At 38.6% G+C, this 25271-nt stretch overlaps 1 protein-coding gene across 1 annotated transcript in view; it reads right to left on the bottom strand.

Moving 5' to 3' along the window:
- The window catches only part of tnr (tenascin R (restrictin, janusin)), a 212830-nt gene extending 189773 nt beyond the window's left edge, over nt 1-23057 (bottom strand). The window contains exon 1 of the mRNA XM_042497978.1: nt 22983-23057. The gene's annotated coding sequence lies outside the window, so the exon portion shown is untranslated. The remainder of the gene's footprint in view (nt 1-22982) is intronic.
- Nucleotides 23058-25271: the final 2214 nt, after the last annotated feature.

The following is a 25271-nucleotide window of genomic DNA, read 5'->3' as shown; positions in this document are numbered from 1 at the left end:
ATTTAACCTTAAATGTACCCCAGCAGCCCTGTCAGATGAGTTAAAGCACCTGTGCACTGAAAACACCTATCATGGGTTATTTCAAATATATTTCAAACTGGATGTTATACAACACTATTAATTGTAATAGTGGTTGTTGTCACATAGTTGTTTACAGGTTATTGTGACAATAACACACTACATACAAATCTGATCATATCCCTTGTTGTGAATCACTGCAATATACTCTACCATCTGATGTTTTCATCACATTAATCCACCCAAAAAGCTCAAAGTTCACTTTGCATTCAAATTTCTACAATTATTTTTTATTACGGAATTTAAAAGCAATGATTTCAACACTACATTTTGCCTGTGCGTGTAGCATCACCTTGGAAGATTTCAAAGGTGATCCCCAGGGGGGGAGAAAAGGGAGATATGTTGGGATCCCGGGGAGTGAGGAGTGAAACATATCAAGATAAAAAGATGGCCCTAGAGCTGTGAATCATAGTTCTGAACACGGAGGATGGGGAGGGAGCACAAACATGCAAGTTAAAAAAGGCGGAAAATCACCTTTTTACCCAGGGCTGTCGAACTGCAACTTGAAATACACTCACAGGAACACAGCCCTTCTCTACACAAGCAGACAGAGACAAAAACAAACTGAAAACATTTGTACTTTTTCTTTTAATTGCTAAGTATTATGCAAATAGAAATTCCTGACAAGTTATTCATTTATTCTGCACTGAAATTCCTTTTTTTATTCAACAACTTACCATTCATTACTAGAGTTATGCCGAACCCTCCTATCCAACCTCTTATTTAAATGTAAAGTAAGTCTCAATTCTCATGGCAAACACTGTAGGTTTAAGTCACCCTCAAAACTATAAGGAACATTTAAATGGAGGATCTCTTTTCGAGGGCTTCACTTTACTCTGTTGCATCAACCAGAGCAAATCAAATGCACCTAAAGTGTCCCTAAAGAGGGAGTCAAACACAATATTCCCTGACAGGTGATTTGCAGCAGGGAAGAGGTTGTGAGACCCTGAAAACACTCAGGATGCACATACACACTCCTGCCTCCAAGATTTCATTTCATTGTCTCCTTACAGCCATGGCCTCTACACCCCAATAGGTTTCACTACTCCCTGATTGCACCTTTGTGCGGTTATATTGAAAATTACAGTCAGTTTGGGCAAAGTCAGTGACCTTTGAATTAGTTTGGAGTGGAAGGTGAAAAAAGAAAGGGGAAAAAAATGCATATGTCTGTGCATGCATTTGCACATTCACACGTTTTTGCAAATGTGTTCATATGTAAACAACCTGTGTGCATATCATGCATGATCAAAGCTCACTAAAAATAGGTTTTAATGTATATGCAAAGAGCTGCATGGGAGACAATGGCAGCTAGCGGCAGAGTTAACAAAAGGTGAATGTAAAATCTCCCATGTTCTGTTAATGTGTGATTTCACCCAATTTCAAGCATGGCTGCCTCAATAAGATTCCTGCATCCCATTTAAATGTTCCTCCAGAAATAACATTTATCCAATTTGTTTCATGGCTTCCCGCTTCCATGCTCTCGTCTCACACATGCCTGTGGCAGCCAGCTGGAGTAGCCTGGATTGTCAAAAGTAAAGCCGGGCTCTGAAGAAAGGGAGTATTTGGTCCACTTTGGGAAACAAATTTGTGGGTTAATCCAGCATGACATGGCTGGATAATAAAGGAAATGTGATATTTCTGGAATGTATAGACTTGAAATTCAATGTTCTACCAACAATATGTACTCAGTCATGTGTTGTGTATATCTTGTGCTAGTGTGGATCTGCTCTGATACCTTCAGCAAGCAGGTAATGACCATGCTCACATTTTTAGTCCTCTTTTGGCCTGCTGTTCATCCCTCCCTAACAACAGCACCTCAGTGTGCCAAACACCTATTTATTCAGCATTTTTTTCTGGAATTACTTCCCTCAGAGTGACCACGGATGGTACTGCTGGATGAACAACCTCCACTGTTTCCAGGCATGGGGCCTATCTCAGTGGCAACACACAGCAAAACACAGAATCCATCCAGCTAACAACGGCAACGCTCCCTATTCTGCTACATCCCCTGCACCACTCGTGTCGCTAATTAGAAATGAACCGGGTAATTAACCACCTTGTCTCATTGTTCGAGATGGAATATTTCTCTCTCCCCACTATGTAATGCTTCTATTGTCAACCTACAATGACAGCATTTTTGTTTTTGTGGGGATCCTTCGCTCCAATTCAAATTACCAACAACTCTAAAGAGTCTACATTCAAACTGTCTCAAACTTGGGATGGATGGAGATCAGGCAGAAAGGAGGAAAATGGCAAAGCTCGTTGTCTGTGATGTTTCTCTGCCTTATCGCAAAATGCAGCTCTCTCTTTTGACACGATGACTTATCTCTGGTTACTGCAGCATTTCCACTCAAAGCAAGAGAACAACCAGAAATTCAGTGTATTGTTGTGCAGGCAAGACAAATCTGGTGTTTTCTACTCTAACATTTGAGGGATAAGTGTAGACAATCATTTAGTGGCACCCTACGCCATTAACTGTTTAGAGGCATCAGGTTCAATTTAATGTGAAGAAAGCGAAAAAGTTTGTGGAAAAATTCAGATACTTGTCCTTTTTTGTGTTTGTTATATATAATGCTTTTCACAAAGACTTGCTTTGATGCAAACGTTTGATTTAATGCATACTTTAAAAAACTGTTGTCAGTAGGGATGCACATGTTGTGAAAATCTGGGCCGATGCCAGTGTAGTTTGTTGTTGTTGTTGTTTTTGTTGTTACTTTATTATAATATATTTTTATATTGCTGTGGAAAAAAACAACTAAATTTTCCTTCAAACAACTGTATTCAAGTTACTTGCCAAAAACAGCATTTTCCAAGATTACATTTGAACACGTCATAACAATATGCCTGTGCCAAGCACTCATTTTTACTGAATATAGCTTGAATGAGTCATTCAATCAATGTAACTGGATGCAACCTCCATGAATTGTTAGTTACGGCCACAAGCTGCTAACAGCTAACGTTAACCAGCTCCCCTACTTCTGATTTTGACACAGAACAGTGTTTCCCACAGAATAACAGTGCATGTGAAGCGGTAGCTGGTGATAATCATATCGTTCGTTGGACTCGCTCTAAAATCCGACTTTTTTAGGGGACTCTGAACACAGCGCAGCAGGCAGCGTTTCAACGCCTTTTTTTCCTTCTCCACAGCACTTATCACTCATGGGGTATTTAACTGATCTGTTGATCCATTTACAGCTGATCTGATCACATCAGTGAATAAGAGGAGCTGTTTGCAGATGTTTGTAAGTGAAGGTAAAGTTTTAGAGCCAGCAGAATGAATGGTTAAGTTTCACTTTCAATGCAACCGACATTCTGCTGCAATGTCTCTGCCACAAATTTATATAAAAATAAATAATCAAAGAGTATATATATTACAGTATGCTCCTAATTGACACTTCAACTCCAAAAATCTATTTGTGGCATGAATGTAAGGGAAACCCTGCAGAGTCTTTGTTCACAATGTAGCATTATCAGAGGAAGAAAAGGTGTTGGTCTGGTCTGCCCAAAGTAAGTTTACTGCATCCTTTCCCTTCCAATGATGTCCTAAGATAGACCTCTGTCAGTCCCAAACATGTTTTCTTTTGTCTGATGATGATGGGACGACGGGACAAAGGGATGACGTAAGTCGTGAGGCCTGCTTTTTATTTTAAAATTGATCTGACACAACATAAAAACCAGGCCACTGCCATCGATGAATGTCATCTTATTAATTATTATCAACGCAAGAGCATTGTTGGCTGGTGAAATGACATGACTGTACAGTCTTAACCTCATTATAAAGTATCAATGCTCATACTTTAGAGCTGCATAAAACATCACAAATTTAAATTTACCTACGGCAAGAAAAATAGCAGTGATCCCCTTTCTAAAAGATGAAAGTCATCTTCTAACATCAACTGTAAAAATGTCTTGTGCTGTACAAAGTCTTCTGGCATTGCTCACTACTTTTTATTTTACCTCCAAGAGATCAAGACCAAATGTTTTTACTGAAAGAAGTAAAAATAAAAGTTTTATCTTATGGAAAGTAAAGATCACAGTACTGTGCCTCAGTTTAAGGTTAGAGATAAAGCCTGCAGTGATAATAAGGATAGTTTTAATGAGGAATGTCACTGAATTTCAGTTGTGAAAGATCGGCTTTGAAATCACTGTCTTTTTCAAGCCCAGGGATAGTTTGGTTTCATTTCAAAGTCTGAAAGACTGTAACAGAATCTGAGACTGCCAATGTAGAAGAACTGGGGGAAAATGACTGTAATAGCACCAAGAATGATTTTGCACCAAAAGGAGAAATATGCCATTTTAAAATTTGCTATCACCAAGAAATATCAAGATTTACAATTCAATAAAGAGAGCCAGTCCCTGTTAGTGTCAGCAGAGCACCTCTGGAGATTAGATTGACCACGCACACATTTTATTTTAGAAAAATGACAACATTCAGTGTTAAATTTAAACACTGAAAACACTTAAAAACCAACTGAGGCATCCATGTAAAAAATGATTGTTCCCTGATAATTAATGTAATTGCCATCTATGAATATCTACACAGATTTGTGTAACAACAATGATAAATCTGCGCACCAGAAGATAATCTTAAACATTCTCAGTCAGACATCACTCAACCTAATTTTACAGGCAGAATTGCGAATCGATTACTTAATATTTGGAAGTATTTCTGCAAAATTAAAAAAGTGCAAGCTATGCAACATTAACCTTATGTATCAGTGGAACTCTTTTTTTGCTTTGGTATTCATTTTGGACCCTGTTCTTTTTTTTTGTTTTTTTTGAGTGGGTATGGGTGTGGGGGTGGGGGTGGGGGTTGGTGTTGAGGCAGATGATTGGGAAAAGTATCCCACTTTAACTCTGGCTTTTCGCACCCTACAAACCGAACATTACTTTTCTTTTAACCATGCACATGAGCTTTCCCTAACCTTTGTTAATACACCTACAGTACTTTTACAGATCTGTGTCTTTTTTTGCCTGATATCAAACAGTCATGTCAACTTATTACGTGCCGTTTCCATTATCAGTCTGATATACCATCAACTCTACGTGACTTAAATGGTGGAGATGGATTTAATTTTCCTTAACCAATCACTAGAGAACGAGGTATTCGCCTGATTCTAACATAATTTCAAGTCCACACTGATGTGAAGCCATGTCAACACACTGATCTTGCCGGGTTTTAAAGAGCGGAGTGGAACAAATAAAGTAAAAACAAACTATGATGTCGGGTGATATTGCGAGGATATGTTGATTTAGAAGAGCCTTGACAGCACCGACTATCTTTTCTTTATCACCACCATCGCTATTACCCCCAACTGGTTCTGCCACACAGCTCTACAACAAAAGGACAAAGGCATAAGCCCTACTCGTGGCACTGATTAAGGTATTGTTAGGCCCCCCCTGCTGTGCATATTGAACAGACTTTTTTACCCAAAAAAGTGGTGGAGTAGACAGATTTGAAGATGTTTTTGTAAAGCTGTGAATTACTTTCTCTTTTTTTCTCTGCCTTTGAGTAGTTCTATGGAGGTGTTTTCTGGAGCAAGTGGACACCAATGCACATGCGCACTTTGATGAAGCGCCACAAAGACCTGCTAACACTTTCACACTATTCCACTAATTAGCAAGTGGAAGTATGACACCAACATATGCGGCAAAGTGCCCATAAATGCAGGGAAGAAAAAGAGTGTTTGCTCATAAACATGCTGGATTTTAAATACTTAAAATTAAAACCAGCTTGGCAAATGTGTTATGAGGAAATAAATGTGCTTGACACTTTTGTTAAACCTCGAGGATGCACACAATGTGCTTTTGTGAGTAACACAAAATATAAACATCACTTTTGTTTGTTGACAAGACAACTCCAAGGTTAGAGGACTTAGTGGTGTCTTTTTGCATTAATAATAGAGAACAGGTTAAAGTGTCTCACAGGAGGGATGATAAATAATAACTGTAATTAATGAAATTACCCAGACACAGTACGGTTTATGATCAAGTTTATAATTAGATAAAAACATTTCTGTTGCTTTTCATTCAGACTGCAACAGGCCAGTGGAAGATTTTTCAATGGGTCGTTTTGATCTGTGTCCAACAAGCTTGATTGCAACAATGTGCTTTGCCAATTTTGGGCCGCAGAATAGAAGCCTTGAAAACTGACTGTTAAGTGTGACAAAGACAGAGAAAGAGGGGCAAAATGGGAGGAAATGTGCGGGACAGACAGATGGACAGAGAGAGTAAGAAAAGAATAGTTCATTGTGTGTGTTCTCTCTGGGTTGACAGTCTTGTGTAATGAGAAATATTAACATTGCCAAACTCTTTCGGTCTTGTTAAAAATAAAAAAAAAAAATCATCCTGCTCTCACAAAAGAGTGCCCCTAAAATCCATCCGACCAATGAATAGCCTTTACAAGGAAGGCAGTGCTCAGGGAGAATTTGTTCACATTCACTTCAGTTGATCCTATTGAAAGCAAAATGATTCATTTCACCTGAAACATACATTAGAACAACAAAGCATCTTCTCCTAATATGTGGGCGTGTAGCTTCTAAACAAGATGATGAATGGCACAGAAAAAGCCCATCTGTTTGTCTCCCATTTCTGTGCTTATGGGCTATATACTGCATGCGGGAGTTTTTGAATTACAGTGATACATTTTCAGTGTTGGGAAATATTCAGATCCTTTACTTAAGATAACCCACCCACATCTCAATATGGAAAGACTTTTTTACTAAAAGTCAATCAAAATGCTAATTGAACAAAAGCACTGAAGCACTGAAGCACTGCAGGCATCTCTAATTTTTACTGTCTGTTTGTGAATAGTAAACAGAAGCCACACTGACGGCATTTGCACAGTCAAACACATTTACAGGTTCAGGTTCGATTTTCTGTGGGTTTTTTTTTTTTATCTGTTGTTGTTTGACCAAGAAGAAGTTAAGAAAATGTGGCTTAAACCACAAGACACGGAGATCTGCACCAAAAGATACAAACAGGGCAAAAGTGGACAGTTAAGAAAAATAAGTGGAAACATAAGGAAACAATGTCCCTCTTGAAATCTTCCACGACAAAGAGTAGGTAACGTTAGCCTCTCCAGAAATGTACAACAGCAATACTGATGCTTACAGCAGAGAGCGATTTCACAGATACACAGTACCGTTACATAAAAGCGATGAAAAATGCAAGAAATGGGAAGAAAGTGGAGCGTCTGGCTAGGGAGGTAACACCAATGTAAAGGGACAAGGGAGCAAATGTGTCTGTCCATTTTGTCTCATTTGCAAATTTTCTTAATGAATAAAACAATTAAGGTAATGGACTCAGTTTACAAGGCTTCTGCAGATATCGACTTTCATCAGATAACGATTAAAAAAATGCATTAAAAAATACGGTCTTGATGTACAAAGGCACTTAACGTTTGCACATCAAAACTCAAACAAAGAAAAGTGATCTTTCATGAAAATTTAAATGTATAACAGCATGTAGAATGCGTTGCTTAAAATCAGGTAGAATACGTTGCTTGAAATCTCAACCTGCAGAGGAATAAAAACATTTTTGGATGATGGAGTACCACCACAGCCTTGTCATTTTTTTGCAGCTGAACTGATGTATTTTCTATTTCAATGCAGCAGCAACCCTCTTATTCCCATTATTCTAATTACTGACTTTCATTCTTAAAGGGAAAAATGTATTATGTAATCGTAACATTTAAATGTTACTTTCAGCGAAAGGAATGGGAGGTCAAAAAATTTTCTTAAAATGTTAAAAAGTTGGGCAAGGCTCAATAAAGGTCAAAACTAACTACTCTAAACTCTACTTCAGTAGTTTCCAATAGTTGTTTGTTATCAGAATAGATACAGTATACAGAGGGTTGTATGTTGTACTCAAAATCTTTTCGTTCTTGCCAAGATTGTGAAAAGCCTCCCTGACATTTCTGGGAAGGTCTTTTTTTTATTTGATGGATATCTGTATGGATGTGACGCCCGACAGAAGGAGTATGACAGCTGTAACCCTCAAGGTTGAGACTCTGGCAGCACTACCAAGACGTTGTGCAGCGATGAGCCAAAGAATTTCTACAAAATCGAACATGAGCTCTGTGTGTGATACCAGCGAGGCATTATTATCACCCACAGCCACCAGAAAAAAGAACAGAAGATTTTCCAACCCAAGAAAACTCATTTCCAACCAGCATTAGCTTCCCTTTGAAGCAAAGTCAGTCTTAAGATTACTAAGAACATTTGTATGTACAATATTTCCATTCATCACCTAACAATTTCATAACTATTCTACTTTAAAAGAAGTGACCTGTTATCTTAATGAGTTCAGATGTATTCACGAGAACATGTGGCCTCAAAAGACACCTACAAGACGGGATATTTTCAGTATAAAAGAAATAAAAAGTCCAAAGTCGTATGAAAAAATGCATTTTGTTCCACACTGAGCATGATAACCTTGTTTTATTTGTAGTCTGGAGGACATTTTACGCACAATAGAGCGACAAAGAGCAGAAGAATCTTAGAACGACGGATAAATCCTTCACGACATGATGGCATGACCCTTTCGTCTATAATAAGGAAATCAATTAGGTTAGCTAACCACAGCTATAAAGCTGCAGAGGAGAACACAAATAAGGCAAGGCTATCATAAGAGCATAATACAAATAAAAAAATGATAATTTGAGCTTTAAAAGACCTCAGAGGAGAACTGTATGGCTATTTGTCACAGGTTGTTGCTAGGAATGTCTGTGAACAGTGAGTGTTTATTAACCTTGAATGTCTCTGCAGTCTCTGAAAGATGCAATCTATCATTTTAAATGCACAAAACTTTAACATCCGCTGTCACTCTGACTGACTCACTAACATTCAATCAACACTAAACAGTAAAACTATGCACTTTCTAGTGCTGCACTTACCACACATCTTCAGCTGTAAGTGCTCATAATTAAGTGATGATCCATGTCGGTGGATAAAGGTTTAATGACAACCTTTATAGAAACACTGCTGTTAAATTGCTCAAGTATAGATGGTGGTTCTCTGCAGGGAGATTCTGCTATGGCAGCTTGATGAGACATTCACCCGCAATTTCCATATTAGCATTCACAGAGGCCAAGATAGTCTTTGTGGGTAACACAATGATCTTAACAAGATAATTCTCTTAACTGGAACATTGGCAACAGACCCACTGAGTCCTGAGGCTAGATGCATAAACAATGCATACGCACAAACGATGCGCCTGCGACCAGGCGCACCGTCTGTTTTGGCTAAGGTGGCTGCAGGTGATATGACAAGGTTTAGGTTAAGATTTGATTTATTTAAAAAGGTTAGAGTGCAAATTAATAAATACACAAGGTATAAAAATGCCAGAATTAGCCAGGAGGCTATTTTTCATTCATAGTCCCTTGGCTGAGGTTTTACACAAAGCTACCAAAAAACGACAAAGCAAAAGAACAAAGAAAAAAAGGGCATACACTCTAAAAGACTTTGAGGGAGAGATGAAACATAAGATGAGAGACTGATACATTTTTTTTGTCTGTTTGCTAATTTCACTACGTTGCCAGTTTTTTCAGGCTACACGGCACTGCAAAATGTCAATCAAAGGTGCATTTATATAGTTAATTTTAAATTATTTATGAGTAATGAATTTCATCATTTTTTATATGTACATTCATTTCCCAGTTGACTGGCTAATTTGACTCCGGTGCAACAGTTAAGGTTAAACATCCTTCTGGCATTAAATAATAACGAGTCCATAACCGGGGACATGTGCATCAGTGTGTCCCACAGATTTTTAAAATAGAATCAGGCGTATGCACGACTTTATAAATCTGATTAAAAGAATGCGGATGCATATTTCTGTTTGTGTGCATACATACAGTTTACTCATTTTATGCATTTGGCCTCTAGAGGATTTTCCCATTTCAAAGCTTTCATTTAATGATAGTCTTCATGAAATGTGGGAGTCTCCTGGATAATTTACACAACTATAGGATTATGTTATCACCATCACTTTTAATTATTTCAGACTTAGCTCCAAAGAAACAATGTTTTTCTTTTTTTTGTCAATTTGCTATAGCGAATGGCTGTAAACACTACCATGAGCCTCAGCGGCTATGGCTATGAAGAAAAAGCGAATCAGGGGAGCAAATTAGAGCTGAAGCAAATTCAAAAGCCAATGCTATTGGGAACAAAACACATTTGCCAAATGTATCAAAAGTTTACCCAGTAATTGGACTGATTTTAACTTCTGAATGTTTTATCAGCTTTCTAGTGTCTCTTTAACTTTGCTCACTAACAGTGGTGGATGTGAGACAATTTAAACTCAGTGTGTGGATGTTTTTCACCAAATGCACCTTGGGGGATCTTTACATTTTTATATCTCGCCCCTTTCACTTTTATCAAAGACTTTTTCTTATGTTGTTGCTCATCTTTGTACTGAGAGTTTAAAGCCGTAGATTTTTAAGCTCTTTCAAGCTTTGGAAATGCTCCAACTGCCAGTCACCTTACACTGTCTAGGCAAAAAAAAAAAAAAAAAAACAGAAAGAGACTTTTACTTCTCTAAACCTTGACACCCAATGCTCAGTGCTCAGTAACATGACATTAGTTCTCCATTGTTCTCTCCTGCAGCTTGACTGGATGCTGTCGGATTGGTCAAAATAAAGTGGATCATCCGGATGTCGATTTGCTGTGAATGAACAGCATTAATGTGAGCTAATTCAGGAAATAAACGGATTCTATATTCTATATTATTTTAATCTTTGGGCTTGGGAAAAGGCATCAAGTATTTTCAAGTCAAAAGGCTCAAGTCCAAGGGAAGTCACGAGTCACTGGTGTTTAAGTCCAAGTCGAGTTCGAAGTCTTTTTTGTTCTGGTCAAGTTGAGTAAAAAGTCCTCAGTTGTAGTTAAATTACAGTACCTAAAAAAATTGCACTGGCATCAAAAGTAAAAACTTACTGCTCTCTCTGCTCTCTGGTGTGTGTGCTTGTAATGTGTGTTGTGTACTCCACCTGCCTACGCTGATTTTAAGAAAACAACACTGGCAGAATCAGACAGGCACCCACACAAGCATACATTTGCATTACTAAACTCACAAGAACATTTATTAACTAACCCCTACCCTTATCTGTGTGTGCTTTAACGGATTCTTACTGATCCTGTGAAATAAACCGTATTTTACTCCCTACTTTTAAAGCTGCTGAATCATTTTTAAAAGCAAAGACACGCACATGTACACAAGTGTGCTAAATTGTTCAAGCAGTACGTGATTATTCAGTTTTAAACTCTTACACACCACATTACACTCACACACACACACTAATAATCTAGGACACACATTCCCATACCCTTCGATCGCTCTGTCAATTACACAGAGGAAGTCATGGAGGAAGAAAATGAAGGGAGTCAACAATGCATGGAACATCGATGTGTCCAACCACCACTGTCTGTTTAAGTGGAATTGACTTCTGCTCATTTCCCAAATTACGCATATCTGACTGGCCCACCGCTGCAGGGGCTACAGGAAGCACAGGGACAGACGGGGAGTCTCTCTCTCACACACACTCTCTCCATTTCTCCATTTCTCTGCAGGGAATCAATGATGTCTGCTTAATTATTGGGTGAATTTAATCAGTGGCACAGCAGTACTTACTGCCTTGTGACCCAGTAGCTGTCAGGAAGTCATTCTGTTTCCAACGGTTAGTGTTCGAATACCACCGCAATAATTACAAGTACAACTATTTAATTGTTCCAGTGGTGTAGAGGTAACAGAATAACTACCTCTGCATTGTGCTGGTTCTGAGCTCAGCTATTCACCTACAGGTACCTGACAGCCGCTGCATATATTAATTGTTTTTGTGAAAAAAAAAAAACAAATGCCACAAATCCCTTGGACCTACACAGCAGTGTACTGATTAATGATACATGATGTCTGGATTAGTGTCTCAAAAGCCAGTTAATGAATATGTTCAGGCTGCTGAACTGTGATCTAATATGTCTAAAGTGTATTATTATCAAGATAAACTATTGAGATTATTGGTTGGCTCTGGCTTTGTTTCATGTATTTTATCCCCCCTTGGTTGCTTTTCTGCACCTTTTAATTTATTTGGCTCAACTTTTGCAAAAAACTTGCTCCAAGCTGAGAGTCTGAGACCTATTCTACTCCAAGCCTTGCTTCTATTATTCAATTTTTTTTAAAGCTTAAAGGAATTCTTTTACGTTTTGGGAAATGCAACAACATGTCTGTGGATTAAGTATGCAGCTATAGCTAGGAGGCGTCTACCTTAGCATAAAGCCTGGAGGCAGGGTAACCCAGTTAGTCCAGCTCTCTTTCAAGATCAAAAATCACATATTGGCACCTTTAAACCTCACAAATTACTACACTGCCTGTTGTTTAATTCATCTGTATACATAATAAAATGTTCCATAACTACAGCACACAACCACAAAAAAAAAACAGTGCTGGACACCAAACTGTGTTTAATGCTTATAAACGTATAGTCTTAATGGCATGAAACAGTGATGTTGGACACCAGACCACAAAATCAGATAATATCCTTGATGATGAATATTTTATAGCCCATCATTCAATATCAATGAAAAATACAACAATTAATGTATAAATTTTAAGCCCTGATGAAACAGAGGCATTTGAGTTTTGCTAAGCTACTCATTGTTTATCCAAAATGTTTCACTTGTCTGCACATAACTTCAGTTTCACAGATCCAATCACAAAACATGGTCAAACAGGGTGCAAAGGATTTAATACTGCATCCAAATGTATCATGCAGTAACTGTTCCATAGCCCCTGGGGCACCTTATTGGATTTCAGATGGATGTCCTATGAAAGTAGGTTGAAAAATGTCTCATCACTCTCCAAAGGGATAGATATTGATTGTGAGAGATCAATGAAAAGTTTGCAGAGTATGTGTAATATCATCTAGGTTTTGGGCTGCAACAAAACAGCAAACAGAATACAGAGAATGTTTCCGTGTAACAACTAAGACACTGAATTGATTCATGTCAAGGAATCGTTGGTTCCACATTGTAGAATATGAAACTATCTGATCTAAAAATACAATACAGCAGTGGTAGTAGCCTCTGCTTCAGCATTACTGCACTATAGACTCAGAGGCGATGGGTCAATCTTCTTTTATTGTCCAAAATCCATTAGTACCATGGCAGCAGCACCTCATGTTCAAGAAAACATTTGATTATTAAACTCTACTCAACTGACAGAGCCCATAACAAAGGAACAAAATAGCTAATGACATAATTACTTTTCTCTATATCAATTCCCAGCAGTCAAATTATAATTTAAAAGACATTTTCTAGGTAAAAATTGAAAATATTTTTTGTAACTGTATTACAGTTATTACAGTACGACAGCAGGTTTTATATAAGTGGTTGCCAGGCTGGAGACCAGGCAAGAGCTTTCGGTTGTCAAATTTGAAAATATTGTTGCAATATTTTGTCATCTTATATTTTCAGTAATTAAGATATTATGCAGTAATATGCTTGCTTAATAATAAAGATGTAACATAAGGAATGTTTAAAAGCTGTATTAGAGAAACCAAACAAAATTCTTTGCAGTTTGTATTCTATCTGATACTTTACAGAATTTAAATGTGCAACTCGCCATTGTCAATCAGCAGTATTAAAACTGTATCTATTTTGGGGTGCTAAACTATGTTAAAGAGTCGTGGCCCCTGATGGAAACCAAAGGCCACAAATTTGTTACCATACACAATTTCTCAAAATGCTTGCCAATGGCAACCTGGCCGTTGTCACTGTCGAGCCGTGGTCAGTAATCACTAGCTGCATTAGCACTAAACATTACACACATCAAACCTTTACACAGCAGATGGCTTCAAAGTCAACCTCACACCCACACTGCATCATTCCACTGTTTATTCCAATAGGTGGCCTTTAAATGGCATGACTGTAAGGTCAAATTAGACATGCTTGCTTCATGTTAGCTGGTTTGAAGGAAATTTATAATGTCAACAGTGCAGGTCCCCATGGGATATGCCACAACACACAGTAATCATGACAGAGGGGTGCATGTGACCAGAGGACACATCACCACCTTTTGGAAAAGGTAAAATTTACATGTAGGGAGTTTGTGTGTAAAAACACAGAAATATTGATTGAAATACATATATATGGGTATCCATGCCCTGTGGCATTAAGTGAAAACCAGTGTTCTTCAGTCAAGCTAATTATTAGGTATATCTTGTGCAAACCAACCTATAACCAGCTCTGTCTTGCATATTAAGTGGAAAATCTAATCTATCAGAATGCAATTTCTATGGAAGTATGCAAATGGGACAACTGGAGCAGTTATAATTGCTCAGTGTGTGCTACGAATGAGAATGGCTTTTTCTATGAGGTAAGGACGAATTAAGTTAATGACACCATTCTGGTAAATGGCAGACAGATGGAAAGTTCACAGAGACAAATCGTTTTCTTAGTTCTTAATCACATGTGCAATTAACTGGTGTATGAAGGTGCTGGTTTAATTGGTTTGTTGTAGCCATGTTTCATTTAAAAAGTGTTTCTTTAGAATCAAATTAGTCCATATCCTGGAGCAACAGAGAGGTACAGAGAAATATCCCTCTTTTATCATCAAAGTTAAAATGTAGTTGAGCTGTCAGCAAGGCGTCAAGGGACCTTGTGGTACTTCTGGGAGTAAAAGTCAGAACAGGATGCCATACCAGCTGAGATCAAGAAAGTCTACAGATTGGATTTATTGTCTGGAGTTTTTAATATCATTCTTTGCGCATGACACAAGGTCCATAGCGAGATGACGACGCAGTGCAGAGAACCTGCAACACTATCTGCAAAATCTGTCAGCATCCACATACCATTCATCAGAGTCATGTAGGCTAGAAACTGTCAAAAACCTGAACTATGAATAATTTAAGCAGAGTATAGTTTGCTTTCCAACTTCCTCAAACCACATCTCATTCAGTCAATGAACAGATGTAACTATTCAAGGACGAGGCTAAAAGTTTGATATTATTCAGTAGACAGTGTCAAGCTAAATCTCAAACAACTTTGGTGGAACTCTTGCTGATGTTATGCACGTCACATTTAGCTCAGCCGCAATACGGTATAACTAAGACTTGTAGATGAGTTATACTTTAAGGAATACTTCACCCAAGAAATGATCATTTGTATATCAATCACTCACCACATTAAATTGAATTAGTAAAGAAACATGTTTTTCATCTTTTTGAAAGATGGATTTAATACATTTTCATACCAAGGCCTTATTTTCAGATCAATGAATTCAGGGCTTTTTTTGAAGATTATTTTTGGGTTTTTTTTCCCTTCATTGACAGGGCAGCTGTAGAATGACAGGAAACGTAAAGCAAAGCACCACAGGATGGAATCGAACCCCGGCTGCTGAAAAGGCCTATCGGGCGCACACTCTAGCAGGTGAGCTAGAGGCCGCCCCAAATTCAGTGCTTTTTAAGTGTCCACGGGAAACCTGCTTAAGCTTAACATGAACTTTAGTCATTAGAGTAAAGAAATCTGAAACAACATTAGTCCTTCTGGTAAAACCCCAGAAAACAAATGAAACAGCAATTGGATGTCCATCCACAACCACACATCTTGAATATTTTACTTTTAAGCCGCTGCATTAAACAATGAACTGCTATTGACTATGTAAAACTCATTATTAACACTTTCTGACAGAAAGATCTTGTCTCTTTCAGGGGTTAGAAAAAAGACTGAGTTTGAATTTTGTTCTCAAACTAGGACTTGGTTACTTGAATTACTTTGAACCTTGTGTTGAACTCAGAAGATTTAAAAACAGCTTTGGCCGCAAGGCTTTCCACACTACGGTATGTTCTCCTCTCCTTTCTCCGTGCTCATTTTGGATGATGTACTTGAAACATCAACAAGACATCTTTGCTTACTCTAGAGTTTACCTCCAAACACACTGGAAATAAAAAATGCAAGGTTGTCTTTGACTTTAACTTTAAGAGAGTTTTTGACATAAACACTTCTGTTGGCTTTACATAAAAGCTGACCGTGTATTAGCTGACCGTGTATTAGTGCGGTTAGTCTGTTTTTACATTGTCATTTTGATAGGTTAATTGAGAGAAAAGCAGACAGCATGCAGTGTGGACCTTCTCAATTAAAAGTAAATATATAATTATTTTATGTTAATATCCAACTTCTACAGTGATTAATGGTCCAAGTAGATTATTTGGTTGCTGAAGTAAGAAACTATTATTTTACCCTCGCCTGCCATTTGTCTTTTACTGAGAGGACAGACGAGTAAAGGGAGCAAGGAGGACGTTAAATGAAAGGAATTTCTCTTTTTAGTTTTATCACTTTTATTGCCAATACTACTTTATCAGCTAAGCATCTTCAGTAAAAATTCAAATCAGATTTGTTGCAAAAAGTCCAAATGTCAACTTTAAAGAGCCTCACAAGCTATACAATTTAGGTAACATCCCTCTCTACACAGATAACCTCCTGCAGAATTATAATTCTTTAACCTTTTCCTCAAGAAGTGTGACTCTGCAATCAGAAACTTCTCCAAAAATGCAAATTAGACACATTTTAACAGAACACAGTGAAACTGTACTTCAGGATAATTCATGTATTCAGGGCACAGTTCAGGGGACATTTTTCCCCTCAGCGTGCAGTGTGGCTTCTCTGCCTAAATAAAGGTTACGTTAAGAGAACATTTAAGTATCAAAATAATGCAGTGTAGCAACCTGGACCTTACAGCTCCAGATAATCCCCAGCCAGCCAGGTATCAAACAACGTCTGTCTCCAACTGCTGCACAGTTGTTGTATAAACAGAGCCAGAGCATATTTACCCTTCAGCTAAAGGTGTCTCTTGAGCCGACATGTTTGTATATCTGAGCATCCTTCACAGGCTGCCTGGAGGGGGCTCACGCCTGAACTCTAAGCTTTTCACTTCACAGTAGGGGCGAAAAAGCAACTAGTACCAGAGGTCATCTGGAAAGCTTCCTTTTTTTGTGAGGCATACACACAGCAATGTGCACATACATGATCACACACACACATATGCGCCCATTCAAACAGGTACACACAGGTACCCAGGGACTTATCCTGTGCAGTAAATATCTTGGAAAAAATACATCTGAAGAAGTGGTTGAAGGAGATGGAAGACCTTTATAGACTATTTCCCAGTGTGGACACTCAGGTGGGATAAAAAGGACAGAGCAAGAGATAAAGAAGAAGAAGATGTTGCAGAAGAGGGGGGATGTGCAGAAAGAGTGAGACAGACAGGGAAGGAGGAACACCAAATGTTAAGTAGCAGTTAAAATGGAAGAATTCCAGTTTGGATTCAAGCTCCTTGGCTAATGAGGATCATTAACATGGCCTGCCCAGCTCCTCTAAACGCCGGGGAGGACTCAAAGATTGGGGGATAAAAATAAAACCTCTCAAGCACATCCTCGCAAGATTCATAAGGCGGCCGCTTGTAAAGAAGATATAGGACATGCTGACTGCGGAGGGTACTTCTTAATGCAACACCACACGCCATGGATCCTGGAAACAGGGATGGTTACCCAACAAGAACAGTCGCTTGAACTCTGAACTCTTTGGATTGTGTTTGAAGCACAGTGGCAAAAGAAGCAATCTAGATGTGTGCGATTGCATGCATTGAAATAAAGACCAAGGTGAATATGTTTCTGCAGTGCTCTATGCTGATATGAATCAGAGCTTTAAATCAGTTCAACTATGTCATCCCATTTGGGAAATTTGCCTTACAGGTACAGAAAGGAAAGGGGAGGAAAATGACTGTAAAGCTCTCCTATCTTAAATGCATTTTCTCCATTATTTCAAGAGGGCAGTTAACACTTTTCCCTGCATTTTATGATCCTATGAGCTTTATCATTTCCCCTCTCTCTGCTCGCCGTTTAACACACAGTAAAACAAAGCTCCCAAGAGGCTTAAAAACCAATCCAAGCTCCTGTCCTGCTTCTGTAAATCATTTGATATACAGTACACGTCTTTTTTGAGCACTTCCGACCACTTTTACAAGATGATCAATTGAGTGGTTACATCAGACAGCATCAAAACAGTCAGTTTTTCCACTTCATCAGTGGGCCAAATTATAGCAGAGGCCTGCTTTTTTGGTCATCCTGCCATTGATTGCTGTTTTTTCTGCTCTCAGCACTGTCATTCTACACCGTTGGGGGGCTGTGTATGTGAAATTTACAACATCTTGCCAGATCAGGCATTCCCAACCAGCAAATACTGCAAACTTGCTGCTACATCAACCCTTCTGTTAAAGTGCAACTGCTTTTCTTCATCTATTTTTCTTTTTATTAAAGAGGAGAGAGACACTCACACACTGCGCTGTGTGACACCCAAGGCTGTCAGACAGACAAGTGTCTTGATAAGATCAGCATAATTGGCGCATTCATCAGCCTTTTTTAATAAAGTACTTTGTGGCGGAGAGATCAACAGTGAAGAGCTGTGATGTTCACTGTTAACATTGTCTCCAGTGTTGGGTTTACTAAGAGTCTCAACATAGTGAACAAGACACAAATACCTTTTAACTAGAAAATAATACCAAGTAGGCTTCAGTGGCCTTGAGCAAATCTATTAGATCTCAAGATTAAAACATGGCAAATAAAATGCATGGCAGCATGAAGATGATGTTGGGAAACCAAAACCAGTTTTCAAATATTTTTATATTTCAAATAGTTTTTATACTGTGTTCAAACATACTGATGTTAACAACTGCGGATGTCTCGAGCTGATTCTAAGTATCTGAATCAGGGCCAATATGGAGACATTTTAAGGCATCACTATTTGCTATAATAAAATACACAAATCTGAAAGGCTGCAACTGTAATGAAGCATTTTCTCACCTTTTATTAGCAGAGTGCTTAACGGTCAGGTGGCAAACTTTCATTTTAAGCCATTGCTTACTGTATTTCCACCAATTAAAATAACACTGGTCGCTGGTGGCAGATCACATCAGCTGTCCCTAATTAATGTTATGAATTGATAGTGCCAAATATCAAAGGAATCAGACTGGGATCAGGACAAAAATATATATATTTTGGACATCCCTCGTAACAGTAATTTCATTATGGTGACTACCCTCGTTTTCAGAGGGACACAGCACATCGCTCCTGCCCTCATTTGTGCTTTTATTTTGATTGCAGAGGCAGAACAACCACAGCAGGGCAGAGAAACCAGGCGCCTTGTCTGTCTAGAGTTAGACATTGTGGCCATAACCTGCTGAGATAACATTGGTGAATCAACCTACTGGTTTATGACAAGTTTTAAAGCACATTTCAGTGTATTATATATAGGCTTATGCTTTTGCAGAGTCTGACAAAGTGTAGTATAGGGTTGCAGTGATGATAACATAACATTTTTGGCCACAATAATTTTGGCTTGAACATTTGGTACACATCCACATTTTACAAATCTCTATACTATATGCATGAACATTTGTCATCATTATTCTAAAAAGAAATCCCACGGGGAGAACGGTGGGAGCAGGAGAGAGGACCGCAGATATACAAAAATGGAGGAGAGCCTAACATAAAGCGGGAGAGAAATAAAGGTAACAGCTCACACATTTTTTCAGACAAATGCCCATGTCTGGCTCCTCTACCTTGAAAACATAAATCAGAGCAGTCTACTCAGGATTTATCACACAGACTGAGATGATAGCACAGGAGGCCGCTGAGGTGGTTCATGAAAAGATGAACCATGGGTTGAAGGAGGGGAAAATGCTCTGTTCACTGACATCTCTAAGGCTTTTTAATAACGTACTAAACATCTGTATTGTATACATAGTGCAAGTAGAAATGAGCCATGTTTGCATTAAACAATTGTAAGAATTTTCACATTCATATAACTGTACAGTACAAATCCCACGAGCCTAAATCTGAGCCTTAACAGCGCTAATCTAATTAGCAAACAAGGAAAGAAACTGTGCTCGTGTGATGGATCTGAGTGTTTGAATTAGAAGTGAAACAAGAACACGCAGTTAAAGATTTCCGTCCTTTTTACTGCAGTTTCTTATCTGCTACTGTGTTTAAATCAGTGCAGTATCTGATGGATGATCCAGTCGCTAATGAGTGCTGGATATGTCCCCATTTAACTGTCGTCCTAACGATAAGTAATGGCCGTAGCTTAGCTAACACAATTAACACTGGCGCAGAGAAAAATAAAATTCCCCCAGAATGAGGTATTATGTAAATTATTAATTACCACATAGACGATTGCAATCTTGTTCAGCTGCCCATTGGCACTGAAATAAATGTGAATGATTTGGAAACAGAGAAAGGAAAATAGTAGAGATAATCCTGACACAGTAGGAATGTGAGAAAGATTCAACAAATACCACCTGCTCCTTAAGCAATTTATAGAAAACATTTGCATGTGCTATTTAACCACTCAACACACACTGACTTGCAAGAAATGCAAACAGGAAACTGCAAACAATGAAAGCAAACATTTGAAAATTTTGCAATTGTTCTTGTCAGTAAGATATCGCCACTATTAGACATTGCATCAGACTTCAACCTTATTTATAAGCACTAGACTACGGTTAGCCAGCTTATATTCAGTTTATTTGTATATGGTTGCATACATGTCACACATTTTTGTACATGTGTGTTTCATCACCTTTATCAAGGCATTCATGTGCTTTATTTTACCACACTATTTTATATTTAAAATGTTCTGTTATGTTTTATATGCATTTTATCGCACCTTTTACACCCTTACATATTTCTTTAAAGTTCAATTGTTTTATTTATTGGTAAATTCTTTGAGACACACACTGTGATTGTGCTATAATAAACTTTGACTTTTACATTTAAATTAATACAGCGTACGCACTTAAATTATAATTCATATCCAAGATAAAGCTTTTAAACTCATATACAATTTATGAAAAGGGATATTTCTCTCTTCCACATTACATACGGTAAATGTATAATATCAGAGCCACAGTATCGCAATCTGTATTTAATTTGAATTTCAATCATATCAGTTCTGCACACTCATTCTACATTCAGTGAGAGATGCATGTTTTATGAGCAGCAGTTTCCACAAATGCAGTTACACTTGAGTGTGAGAGGCAGGGAGTGAGTAATGAACAGATAAAGAGCCAGCGAGAGGTAAAGACAAAGACCGTGGGACAGAGAGAGAGTCTGATGTATTCGGGAAGAGAAAGAGAGACGGCGAGAGAAAGTGATCTCTCAGATTCGGTGTCTCAGCTTAATGACACAGGAGCCACATGGGAGAGAGGGGGAAGCCAAGCTCTGTGCGAGTTATGATGAATCCAAAGACCGATAACCTCAAGCCTCCCCACTCACAGCCTACACACACACACACACACACACACACACACACACACACACACACACACACACACACACACACACACATACACAGAGTCTTGAAAAAGCTCAAAATTAACTGCTCAGCCCTTCTGTTTACAAGGAAACTGAATTGGTGGTTTTCTCCCTGCTTGTGTTTCACCACTTCTGCCTTTTTCTGTCACTCTGTCACTCTCTCCCTTCTCAGCATATAATCACCACAGCTTCCAGTATGGTGTCAATACTCTCACTGAATCCCTCCCAACCTGTTCCCCCGCTGTGACCATGAACAATATGTCTGGCTGACTTTGACAAATTAAACCAACTCGATATATGGAAATAACCTTCACGGGATGACATGAAAGGAAAGAGGGAAGCAGGGGGGGGAAAGGCAGAGACTGAAAAGAGAAAGACGGGGACACATACAGATGGATGATGGGACATATCAAGCATGGCATGGTATTTCCAAACATGACAATACATGGAGAGATGGTGCACATATAGACTGACTTTCTAAATGTCACCATAGATAACAATAAGTCACTACAAGCACCTTTCCTACACTAAATTATCTGTGCAGGACAGGCGGGTAATGGGACTTGAAACGTAGCAGTCCACAAGCTTTTTAATGACTATTCAACAACTGCAAAAAAAAAAGGTATACTAGTAGATGGTGGATGACAAGACACTGGTGGAAAAACACAATTTAGCATTTTTTAGTGCATATATTTATCTAATTAGATGACAACAACTTTGTAAGCAATTCCAACTGTCCTTACAGTCAACTCAGATCTTTAGATTGTACATAAGTTAGAAATTCAAGATATTTTTGTAAAATTTAAATATAAAAACTGAAGCCAGTCCTGTTTACCAACAAGAGTCTATTCCTGTTGAATAAGTTGAACTGTTGTTTCAAACCAGTTCCCCAAATGTTCATCCAAACTCAACTATAATAATCCAAGAAGAAAAAAATCCTTTAACTAACACAATGAGTTGTCTATTTAAATATATATAGATAGTATATGAGTGGCTGTGGACTAATATCCTGCCCATGACAGTTGTGACAAATAACCATGCAATGCCATTAACTACTCCCAATTAATTCTCTCAAAACAAGCTTTTATAATGACTCCATTAAATAGCCCAAGTGGCAGCAATTCAGACACATTTCACCTGTTACAGCAAAGTATCCTCCACAACACACACATATGCACTTTAACCACAAAAGCTCTCACACAAACACACACACACACACAAACCAGCATGAAGGGGTCATTAAGCAGCTATTGTTGTGTTCCTCTCTGCTCAGCATGATAACGAGTTGATTGATACTGAGGTTCCCCAGTTAATCACCTGGCTATGACTATAACTGCACACTGTCTTGCAAGTGATGCACAAACTAAAACAGGGACAGGAAAAAACAAACAGGAGACACACACAAACACACAGCCCAAACACAAAGGCAATACAACTGTGCATGAGTGAAGATACAGGACTCACACACACATACACACACTTGTCACAAGCTGAACGCACTTGCCGAACATCGGTCCCCGCTCCACACAAGCACAAGTTAACTCACCTGCTCTGAGTGACCAGCTGAAAGCTTTCAAATTGGCCTCGGGTAATCTTCTTCGCTGTCGCTCTCTTCACTCTGTCTGTCCCTTTGGCTCCTCGCTCTCTCTCTCTCTCTCTCTCTCTCTCTCTCTCTCTCTCTCTCTGTGGCAGTACACGGGTGTCCTGCGGGCTGCTCACCCTTCCTGTGTGGCTTGGCGTAAGTGCATCGATCTCTCGGCCAAGTGGTACGTGGTCCTGCTGTTTCCACGGGACTCAGATGTGCTCTCTCCTCTCCGCCGCTCACTCTGCCTCACACAGCTGCAGAAGAAAATATGAGGACGGGCAACGTGGTTGAGTGCTGCTCCACTCTCCCTCTCTCTCCCTCTCTCTCCCTCTCTCTCTCTTTCTCCGTAGTGAGCAGAGAAGCGCTCTCTCTCTCGCTCAGGTTGTCAGCTGGTATGATGCTCACTCCTACTACCTCTTCACTCTGCCACTCTGTCTTGCTGTACTGAGCTGCATGCTATCTCACCATCTCTTTTTTGCTGTTTCTCCACTGATTCCTCTGTCTCTCTCTCTCTCATTATTGATCAGTGTATCTGTGTCTTTGCTAGTGCAGCCTCTAGTGGCCGCTTTCTCTACATGCTTCTCTTGGTTTGAAATTTTACTCACCATAAACATGAAGCTATGATGTGAATTAGCTCCAGGATTTGAGTTGTCATGGGCAGCTAAAAAAAACACAAAGAAATTGATCATTAAAATATATACAGTAAACTAGGGTTGCATCTAATGATTTTCAGTGTCAATTAACCTCCCAAACATTTTTTCAACAAATTGCTTACTGTAGCTTAAGGTGACATCTTAAAATGGCTTTTTTTCCCGACCAACAGTCAAAAAACAAAATATATTCAATGTACAATGATATTAGAAAAAAAAAAGCTGAAAATCATCACATTGCATAGACTTGATCCACCAAATGTTTGGCATTTCCGCCAGATAAACTCTGATTATTGCTAATTGTTTCAGAAAGAGCAGTACTGAATGATTAATTGATTAGTCAGTCAACAAAAAAATAATCTGCCGTTATTTTGGTCCTTTTTCACGCACAAAATGCCAAACATTTAGTGGTTTCATTCACTTAAATATGAGGATTTGATTCTTTGTCATTTTTAGAAGTAACCTAAATATATTGGATTTTGCACTGGTGGTTTGACAAGACATTTGAAGGAGTCAACTTGGACTGTGTTTAACATTTCTGACAATTTATAAACAAAATGATTAATCAAGAAAACAGTCTACAGCCCTCCAAGTGACAGAGCTAGGGATCAGTGTCTTCACTCTGAAAAAAGACCCTTTCATTTAAATCATCTGAGCGCTTTAGAGCAAGGGAAGTGAGACTTGTTTACAAAACTTTACTCTATGTGTGCAGTGTCATTGTATAGTACTTGTGGGCCACATCAAAGACTTATTGTGATTGCCTTCTGACAGACAATAACGTTTTTCTGATTGTTTCTGAAACATTTTTTCTTCCTCGGTTTAGTCCAATTGGTACAGTAAACAGTAACTTATTAAAAGGCAACATAGTAAACAAAGTTACAAAGTGCTTACAGAGTAAAATAATTAGGGATTGTACAGTGCTCCGCCACTTTGTAAATAAAGTTGGGGGAAAAAGACAAACTGGGTTGGGTGGCAGAGATTGGGTCATCCAAACTGATAAGCAGTTGACTGAAAATGGTCATGTTAAGGTTTACTGGTGAGAAGCATTTTTGGTTATTAGAGTAAATTGTAACAATGTAAATGTGATGAAACAGTGTCAATAACTTCTTAATACACTACAAAACCCTGATGAAAAAAAACAACAGCTTGACCAGTTTGGTTAAGCTGGTTGACCAGCTGAAGTTATGTTTTTGCATCATTTTTGACGGTTTAGCTGGGCATATCAGCTTATGATGATCACTCTAGCTCGTTCATCCATTGAAGCTCCTATAACAGTGTCACAACGGGAAAGTATGAAAAGCAAAGGGCATAAATCAGGTCTACTGTCATGGGATATGCATAAAGATAAATGTGCACAGGTCGATAGGCTGGCCACGCCTGCATGTCCGGCTGGTGACCCACCCAGCTAATCCATCAAAGGCCAGCAAGAACTGGGTCAGGACCAACAAAGACCATCTTCGACCAGATAAAACTAACTAAAACCAGCTACAAGCATAAGCTGGTGTTTGGCTGATTTTGTTTTTTGTTTTACAGAAGGAAAGTATCTCATCTACCACTGAAAACTGATGATTAGACCTACATCTTGCACAGAGTGGTGCTT

The sequence above is a fragment of the Plectropomus leopardus genome, chromosome 12 (assembly GCF_008729295.1).
Source record: "Plectropomus leopardus isolate mb chromosome 12, YSFRI_Pleo_2.0, whole genome shotgun sequence".
In the NCBI taxonomy this organism is placed as follows: domain Eukaryota; kingdom Metazoa; phylum Chordata; class Actinopteri; order Perciformes; family Serranidae; genus Plectropomus; species Plectropomus leopardus.
This window is presented reverse-complemented; position numbering and strand designations above follow the sequence as displayed.